The sequence below is a fragment of the Camelus dromedarius genome, unplaced genomic scaffold, assembly GCF_036321535.1.
Source record: "Camelus dromedarius isolate mCamDro1 unplaced genomic scaffold, mCamDro1.pat HAP1_SCAFFOLD_114, whole genome shotgun sequence".
NCBI lineage: Eukaryota > Metazoa > Chordata > Mammalia > Artiodactyla > Camelidae > Camelus > Camelus dromedarius.
In genome coordinates, this window is record NW_026989787.1 from 4,814,420 (window position 1) to 4,824,261 (window position 9,842).

The following is a 9,842-nucleotide window of genomic DNA, read 5'->3' on the forward strand; positions in this document are numbered from 1 at the left end:
ACTATATGCCAACGACATGTTACTATATATAGAAGACCCTAAAAGGTCCACACAAAAACTACTAGATCTGTTTAAAGAATTCAGCAAGGTAGCAGGTCACAAGGTTAATGTTCAAAAATCAGTTGCATTCCTTTACACTAATGATGAATCAACAGAAAAAGAAAGTAAAGAAACAATCCCCTTTAAAATAGCACCCAAAATAATAAAATACCTAGGAATAAATCTAAGCAAGGAGGTGAAAGAATTATACAGAAAACTATAAATCACTGCTGAAGGAAATTAAAGAAGACTTTAAAAAATGGAAAGATATCCCATGTTCTTGGATTGGAAGAATCAATATTGTTAAAATGGTCACACTACCCAAGGCAGTGTACAGATTTCATACAATCCCTATCAAATTACCCAGGACATATTTCAGAGAACTAGAACAAATCATTATAAAATTATATGGAACCATCAAAGACCTAGAATTACCAAAGCATTACTGAAGAGAAAGAAAGAGGCTGGAGAAATAACTCTCCCAGACTTCAGACAATACTACAGAGCTACAGTCATCAAGACAGCATTGTATTGGTACAAAAACAGACATATGGACCAATGGAACAGGATAGTGAGCCCAGAAATGAGAGAATTTCTCAGCATAATTCTTATAGGCTAGAAAGGAGTAAAATGATATACTCAAAATGCTGATAGAAGAAAAACTGTAAAATAAGACTACTATATCCCACAAAATTGGTATTCAAAAGTGAAGGAGAGATAAAGACATTCTCAGACAAACAAAAGCTGAAGGAGTTCATCACCAAGAAATATTAAGGGGAGTTATTCAAGTTGAAAAGAAAAGACACTAAATAGCAACAGGAAAGTATACCAAAGTATAAAACTCACTGATAAATATAAATATATAAACAAATATGGAATATTGTACAGTGTGATAGTAGTGTGTAAATCACAGCTTATTTTGGTATAAGAGTTAAAACCAAAAGTGTTAAACATAAGTATAAAAAGTTATGAATGGATGCACAATATAAAAATATGTAAAATGTGACAACAAATATAAAGTTGGAGAAGTAAAAGAGTAGAGTATTTGTATGTGATTGAAGTCAAGTTATTGTCATTTTAAAAAGAGACATAACTCTAAGATATTTTATGCAAGCCTCATGGTAACCACATGACATGAAAATACCAACAGAGAAGACAGAAGAAAAAGAGAAAACAATCAAAAAGTAACAAAAATCAACAAAACACAAAGGAAGACAGCAAGAAAGGAAAAGAGGAACAAAGAACTATAAGATAGACAAAGCTATAAACAGTTAATGTCCAGCAACAAATGAGTAGATTAAGAAAATGTGGTCTAGTCATACTATGGAATATTACTCGGCTTTAAAAAGGTAAGGAATTCCCACCATTTAACACAACATGAATGAAACCGGAAGACGTTATATAAGCGAATTAAGTTGGTCACAGAGGACAAATACTGCATGATTCTACTTACATGAGGTGCCTAAATATTGTCAAAGTCATAGATGTAGTGAATAAAATGCTGGTTGCCAGGAGCTATGAAGAGGATGAAAGGGAGATTGGTTGCTCATTAGGTTGTCAGTTGCACAAGATGTGTATGTTCCAGAGAGCTGCAGTATGGTACTATGACTACAGTTAACAATACTGCACTACACACTTAAAAACTTGTTAAGATATATAAAATAGATAAACAAGTTTATACTGTATAACACAGGAAACTATATTCAGTATCTTGTAGTAACATATAAAGAAAAAGATGAAAATGAATATATGTATGTGTTTATGACTGAAACATTATTCTGTGTATCAGAAATGGATGCAACATTGTAAACTGACTAAACTTTAATAAAAATTAAATTAAAAAGTGTGTGTGTATGTGTATACATATTATATATATATAAATATATATAATATATATATATAGCAGTTGGGCCCACTAAAATGTTTTTGAAGCAACAGTACTGCAGAAATAATGAATAAATGCAACACCCAGATTTTTGTTTTCAAATTTTTGTTCACTTAAAAAAATGTAGCAAACAATGTTCCTTAGAGAAATCACAGATTGATTGCAGGTGTAGGGGAAAAACACAACATGTGGCTATGATATAGTTTGGTGCCAGAAAACAAAAGTACACTCAAAGATTAATGAGGTCATATCAAATAGGTCATATCAAATATGCCAAATAGACATATCATGGGCAAGTTTGGGATAATTTTAATATCAAAAAGACTCATGACTATAAGTGATTATATTCACATAACCTAAGCCGGTATCCAGATATAACTTCAGTAATAGGAAATCTAGGGAAAGAAAAACAATATAAAATACACCATGAGAAAATAAACAGGTGGGATATTCTATATGAAAACTAGTTTCTTTTATAATTCAATGCTGTTTTTAAAATGAATAACACATTAAAATCACAAAATGATACTTCTAGGTTTATATAAACAGATATAACAAATAAATATAGGACATGATACTTGGTTTGACCCTGATTCAAAGATATAAATAAATGATACAGCTAAAAAGGTATGTTAGACGCAATTGGGGAAATTCAAATATTGGCTATCAGGTTATATTAGAGAATTATAAATTACCATTCTTTCCCAGTTACACTAATAACAAATGTTTATTTAGGAAAAGATACTTATTCTTGGGAGATGCATGCTGAAATACTTAGGGGTATTGTGAATTGTCATGAAACAAGTTTTAAATGGTTCATCGAAAAAAGTATGTAGAGAGAGAAAGTAAACGTGACAAAATATTAACAAATTTTAAATCTTAATGGAAGGTATATGGGTGTTCATTGCACTATCTTTTCCACTTTTCTGTATGTTTAAAATGTATCAATTTAATGTTTGGAGAGAGAAAAGAACTGTCCAAGTGTAGAAAGGCATTCTTGCAATGCTGTTAAAAATATTATAACTCAGGGTACAATCTAAATGCACTGCAAAAATAAATCACTTAAACACATTTAGTACAGATGGTCCAGCCACAGAATGAATTCAACCAATCAGTGAACAGTTACCACCCAGGCAAGTTCTTGGCATCAATACTACCCTGAGCCCTGAGGACAGAGTGATAAAGAAAATAGAGAAGGCTTCTGCTCTCAGGGGAGAGCCAAAAACAAGCCAACAAATAAATGAACAAATTCTTTACCGATAGGACTGGTGCATGGCATGAAGGAAATAATAAATGACAGAGGAGTTTCCCTAGATTGAGGGAGAGGGAAGGTTACATTGGGGTGGCAGTATTGGAGCTGAGGCTTGAGTGACAACAAGGAGCTGCCACGGGGGACACCTCTTAAATCTTCCCATCCTCACAAGGGATAGCAGAGTGTAAAGGCACTGATGTGAGCATGAGGACGGCTACACAGGTGAAAAAGATGAGTATGGCTGAGGAACATGTTTGCAATTATGGTGCTGTGTGAGAAGAGGGGTCTAGAACATCTTCTCTAATAGGATACAACTCTTCAAAGATACATGTACAAACAGGATGATACAATGCAAACCACCAACAGCTTGTCACTGTGTTGAAATCACAGGAGACCTTTCTCTTTCTCTCACTATTTGTTTTACCCAAAGTACAAATTAACATGTGACTTTTATATAGATATATATATAGATATAGACATAGATATAGATATAGGTATAGATATTTTAAATGCTTAGCACCCTCCTGGAGGGAAAAAAAAAACAGCAGAAATAGCTCAGTAACTCCCTGGCACCCTGAATGAAGTTCAATCTGGACACTTGAGAAGGACCATTCTGATCCCACCTAGTCACAATCCAGGAGCTCTTTGCAGGGAACAGCTTCATACATTTGTGAAATGCTTTGCTTTCTTCCTTGACTCTAAACCTTGGGACTAGGACAGAAAATAGGGGAAACTTCTCATAAGCTACCAACAACAGAAGACTAGCTGAGCCTAAACAAACAAACAAACAAACAAACAAACAAACAAAGCAATTAATTAATTTTTTAACATTTTTTATTGATTTATAATCATTTTACAATGTTGTGTCAAATTCCAGTGTTCAGCACAATTTTTCAGTCATACATGGACATACACACACTCATTGTCACATTTTTTTCTCTGTGAGCTACCATAACATTTTGTGTATATTACCCTGTGCTATACAGTATAATCTTGTTTATCTATTGTACAATTTTGAAATCCCAGTCTATCCCTTCTCACACTCGGCCTCCCTGGTTAATCTTTTTAAAGTGTGGCTATGACTGATTCAGCATCCTGGTTACTGCCAAGGAGGAAAGCAACCTACCAGTTGCTCGTTAGTGGGAGCCTGATGATTGGCTGCTCAGCCACAGATATCCACAAGAGGGCAGCAGAGGAGTTTGCTTGCTCAAACACAATCCCAGATGCCCTATCCTCCAGGGCCTCCATTCTTCCTTCTTCACCCTCTCTTTTAGTTCCCCCCTCAAAATGATCTCCTGCTTTTCAGCTTACTGTGGAGAATAAATCTGTTGGATCTCCACCTTCTGGAGACAATGCTCAAACCACTCATGCCACCTACTCCCAACCATAAACAAACTGAGAAAGTAGCATTTAAACCTTTGTCTTCAATTAAATTGCATGGCGAGTGATTTCCCCAAGTCCCAAAAGGAAAGAGGGAAACTATGCAAAAATTCAAGAAGCCTTGGCTGCTTACTCTCTGAGATTCCCCAAACTTACATCAACTTATAAACTTTTTTGTGGTGATACTTTTCTTTGGTTTCAGAAAGCTAAATGGACCACTATCTTGGAAGACCTGGAGGGGTCTCAAATTACTGCTGAGTTCAGTCAGAAAGTAAGAGTTAGAGAAAAAGGGTTAGAAGCCATTCCAGGTTTTATCTTGTTAAAATCGTTTGGTCCTGTGTTCAAAATTGTAAACAACTGAAGGATGAAATGTGGCAAATTAACACCAGCAATTAGAAACTATTTGGAAAGATCAGTCAAGGCTTGAACTGAATTACAAAAGTAGCCTTTGCTCTAGCCGCAGCTTTCTGAATGATATAAGACTTGAGCTTTATGACAGAAAAAAGTCTACTGTTAAAATGCTGAGATGCCTGAATTTCAGACATCAGCTCAGCATTGTGAGGGTAACATTTCTAAAAAATAGAAAATTCACTATCAAATCACATGGCTTTACAATTAAAACAATTACAAAATTCTGAACAAAGACAGGACCCCAAAATAAGGGCTTCCATTGAACAGAATACTTGCTGGCATTACAAAGAAAATTTCACTGGATTTTGGACTGTCTAGACTCCAAATAGAAAGAAAAGCCTCCAAAACACACAGGAGGAATACTAACTTAGCTCTGAGGAAGCAAGCATTCTTTGACCACAGTTCCCACTAAATTCACAGGGTGAGGTTACCTTTATGAGTTGAAGGGCACCCTAACACATTTCTCTTTAATTTTGGAGTGACATATTTCACTTTTAACACTGCTTCCTTTTCTGGCACCTTCTTCAAATTCACCAAACTCCCAGTGGTGGGTTTTGATAATTTCCCTCATAGTTTGCCTCCCAGTCCCTTAGTATATCTATAAGATCCCTTCTGTGTCAACCCAATTTTCCTCTTAGACCAACTACTCCAATAACTTCATGGATTGGGGTATTATACTTCATTGTGATACTGCAGGACTCCTTTCACAGGTCTCCTATTCATTTCTTTCACTTTTGTTACCTCTAATGGCTTTACCTGACTTCCTTAAGCTTCTCTGTCCTCTTCAACATAGTACCAATCTTATTGTGGTCTTAAGTCAATTAGTGGACAGGAGTTCTCTTCTTTCCAGACAAGGAATTTAACTGAAATTGGGCATGTATGAGGTGGAGAACCCCATAATAGAATGCTATGGTAAGTAGAATTAGTTCTGTCCATGCCCACCCCCCCCAAGATCCCCCAATATAATATAACACAACAGAAACTTGATGGGTGATAATAGTTCAAGAATTATTAGATAAGGTACTCCTGGTTCCTAGCTGTATCCCATGCAACACTTTCATTCTGGCTGTTTAAAAGCCAAATGGAAAGGATACTGGCTATTCCAAGACTGGAGATGCTAACATGTTCCCCTTCAAATCTAATAGAACTCTATCCTGAGGTCTATTTAAATGTTCCCATAACTATATACTTCAACCCTCAATCCACCCTTATCAGAATTTCCCCTTCCCACTCTAGCCTTAAACTCTCTATAATCACTCAGCTTTAGGCTTCTTTTTCCCTTCTGTGGATTTTTGGAAATGTAGGGACCCTAAAAGCAACTACCACATGTGGAAAAGACTAATTGAAAACAGAGTGGATATTTTACCAACTCAAATGAATTTGAAAAATACCCAGATAGCTGCTTGGTGTCTTCCTAGTCCCCATTCCAAAATTGAGTTTACAGTCACCTTGACACTTATCCAGATGTCAGGCTTCCTCCCACACTCACAGAGGCCTGCAGACCTGGGCAGATGTCACACACCAAACCAGCCTCTTCCTCAATACCACTGAGTGTATTCCATCACGTTTTGTTTCTCTTTGGCTGATCTAGGAGTTACTGGCAGTGCTATGTTGTTGGGAGTGAGACAGTTACTGGCATAGATGTGTGGATGCATGGCTTGGGGACCAGGCAGGAACCCATGTGGATGATGCATAGACACATGGACAGTACACAGATTCCTTTTCTGCATCTCTGCTCCAAGACAAGGAGAATAGTTAGACACTGTTTAACCCAAATGGCACTAGAAGCAGACACTCAGCCTGAGATTCTGGACTTGGACCATTTTACTTGGCTTGTAAGACAATGATACATATATGAGCTGATGACAACCCCTGGTATATAGTAGCACCACATTTACTTAAACCAGGATGACTTCCCATTGTCCACCTTTGTAAACAATGTCTTACTGGAACATAGTTATGCCCATTTGTTTACCTATTGCATGGATGCTTTCACTGAATAGTTGTGACAGAGACCCTATATCTCAAAAAGCCTAAAATATTTACTATCTGGCCTTTTATGAAGAAGTAACCATAGACACGGAGAATGCTGAGGAAGGTGGAGAAGAGGAGGAAGGAGAAGTACTCCCTATACCCTCACAGTCTGGCTTCCTTGGACATCTCCCTGCTGCACTTCTCACCTTTCGCTTATAAGCTGCTCCATTTTCTTTCTCACAAATGTGTGCCCCCAGTCACTTTCTTATCTGACCAAATACATCCCTTTGGAACTGGTCCAATTGGCTAAATTCCTGTGGAAAGAGGGTATCTATGTTAGGAGAATGTCCATGTGTTAGGGAAGTACAGGCATGCTGAGCAAAATGCCAATAGTGAGAATCTCCAGATAATACAATGAAGGGTTGTTCATTTCCATCTTTAATCTTTATTTTCTAATTATGATAAAAGATTTTCATTTAACTAAACATATATATTAAGGAACAGATGTAAAATGTTAAAAGCCCTTTACTAACAAAAATACCCATGAATCCCAGCCAAGAGGAAAATGCTTGAAATATACTTGTTGTATGCAGCCTTGCTTACATTTGTGCCATGGATTTTCTAATTTTCTTGTTTGCTAAGGAAACTTAAGCCGCCTTTGGCAACTTTACACTGGGGGAGAGATGTATCAAGAAGGGGGGCTATGAAGGCCTTCCAGTGCAGGGCAGCCCACAGAAAGCGGTGGCATGTGTTAAGATGTGACTATTAAATAGCTTTTTCTAATCTCCTCTCACCATGAACTACACACCCATATTCGAAATGTAATCAGTGGATCTAGCATGACTCTGCTAACTGAAAATAAACATGAATTACTTTTGCTTTCAGCTTCAGTTTTATTACCATCATACTAGATGGACCAAGAAAAGATGAACCTCCTCCCTCTTTTTTAGCTTTCATGAAGGAGAGTCAGACTGGTAGGAGGAGCTAGTGAGCAAGGTGTGAGAGGCACTGAGAACCGTTCTTTTATCCCCAGTGTGTGGAGCAGGTATGTCCTTGTCTTTTACATGCAGTGCAAAATTGATGTCTTTTCTGTTTTTATTGAAATAGAGTCGATTTACAATGCTGTGTTAGTTTCTTGTGTACAACACAGTGATTGATATATATATATTCTTTCTCATTATAGGTTATTACAAGATGCTGAATATAGTTCAATAGGACTTTGTTGCTTATCTATTCTGTATGTAGTAGTTAGTAAGATTGATTTCAGATTCAAAGTGACACCTGAGGAAGGGCAAGTGGCCTGCTGTCTGGCATGCAGGGGTCTGTGGCTGGCTTTAGTTCAAAGGAAGCTCAGCTTCTCTGTATGGACCAGTAGCAGCTGCAAAGTGACAGCCAGACACACTGTGTCCCCCTCGATGTTCTTCTCCTTGAGAGAGTCCTCCTGGGGGCCTGCCTGTCTTGCTCTGTCAAGGTCTATGGGCTGGCGTTAGAATTCAGAGAATAAGACAGTCCCTGCCAAGGAGGTTATAGGGAACTGTCATCTATAGAGATTGTTTCTTTTTAATGTTTCTATTAGTCAATTTAAGAAAGCTCACAGTGAGAGCTCTGTAAATCTCTATGTAGAGATAAATTTAGTCCCCTCACCCCTGATCTTTATTAATTAAACATTACGATCACATCAAAACTATCTTTCTCTTTCTGTCTCTCTGGCTCCCTCTTCCTCCCTATTATTCTCTCTCTTCCCCTGTCCCCCAACCCCCGCCCCCCAACCCCCGCCCCCGCATTTGTGGGTTTGTTTTTCATAAGAACATTGGAATCATTTGTAGCATGTTTTATACATACACAACCTAGGTTTAACAATCCCTCTGGGTGATTTTTTTTCTGTAGATCACATTTTGAAAACCAACATGGAACAGGATTGAATAGCTGCAGTTTGTTAATTTGATGTTAAAAATTATGTTACTTATTCACAGCTAAGAAATCACAGGTCTGTTTCTTTAAAACATTTTTTATTGAGTTATAGTCATTTTACAATGTTGTGTCAAATTCCACTGTAAAGCACAATTTTTCAATTATATATGAACATACATACATTCATTGTCACACATTTCACTGTGAGGTAGCACAAGATCTTGTATATATTTCCCTGTGCTATACAGTATAATCTTGTTTATCTATTCTGCATATGCCAGTCAGTATCTACAAGTTTTGAACTCCCAGTCTGTCCCTCCCCCCGCCCTGCCCCTTTGGCAACCACAATTTTGTATTCTATGTCTATGAGTCAGTTTCTGTTTTGTATTTATATTCATTTTAAAAATTTTTGAGATTCCACATATCAGAGATCTCATATGGTATTTTTCTTTCTCTTTCTGGCTTACTTCACTTAGAATGACATTCTCCAGGAGCATCCATATTGCTGCAAATGGCGTTATGTTGTCAGTTATTATGGCTGAATAGTATCCCATAGTACAAATATACCACTTCTTCTTCATCAAGTCATCTGTTGATGGACATTTAGGCTGTTGACATCTCTTGGCTATTGTAAATAGTGCTGCTATGAACATTGGGGTGCAGATGTATTTTTGAAGTAGAGTTCCTTCTTGATATATGCCCAGGAGTGGGATCACTGGGCCATATGTTATGTCTATTCCTAGTCTATTGAGGAATCTCCATACTGTTTTCCTCTGTGGCTGCACCTAACTGCATTCCCACCAGCAGTGTAAGAGGGTTCCCTTTCCTCCACAGCCTCTCCATCATTTGTCATTTGTGGACATTTGAATGATGGCCATTCTGGCTGTTGTGAGGTGATACCTCACTGTAGTTTTGATTTGCATTTCTCTGATAATTAGTGATATTGAGCATTTTTTCTTGTTCCTACTGATCATTTGTATGTCTTCCTTG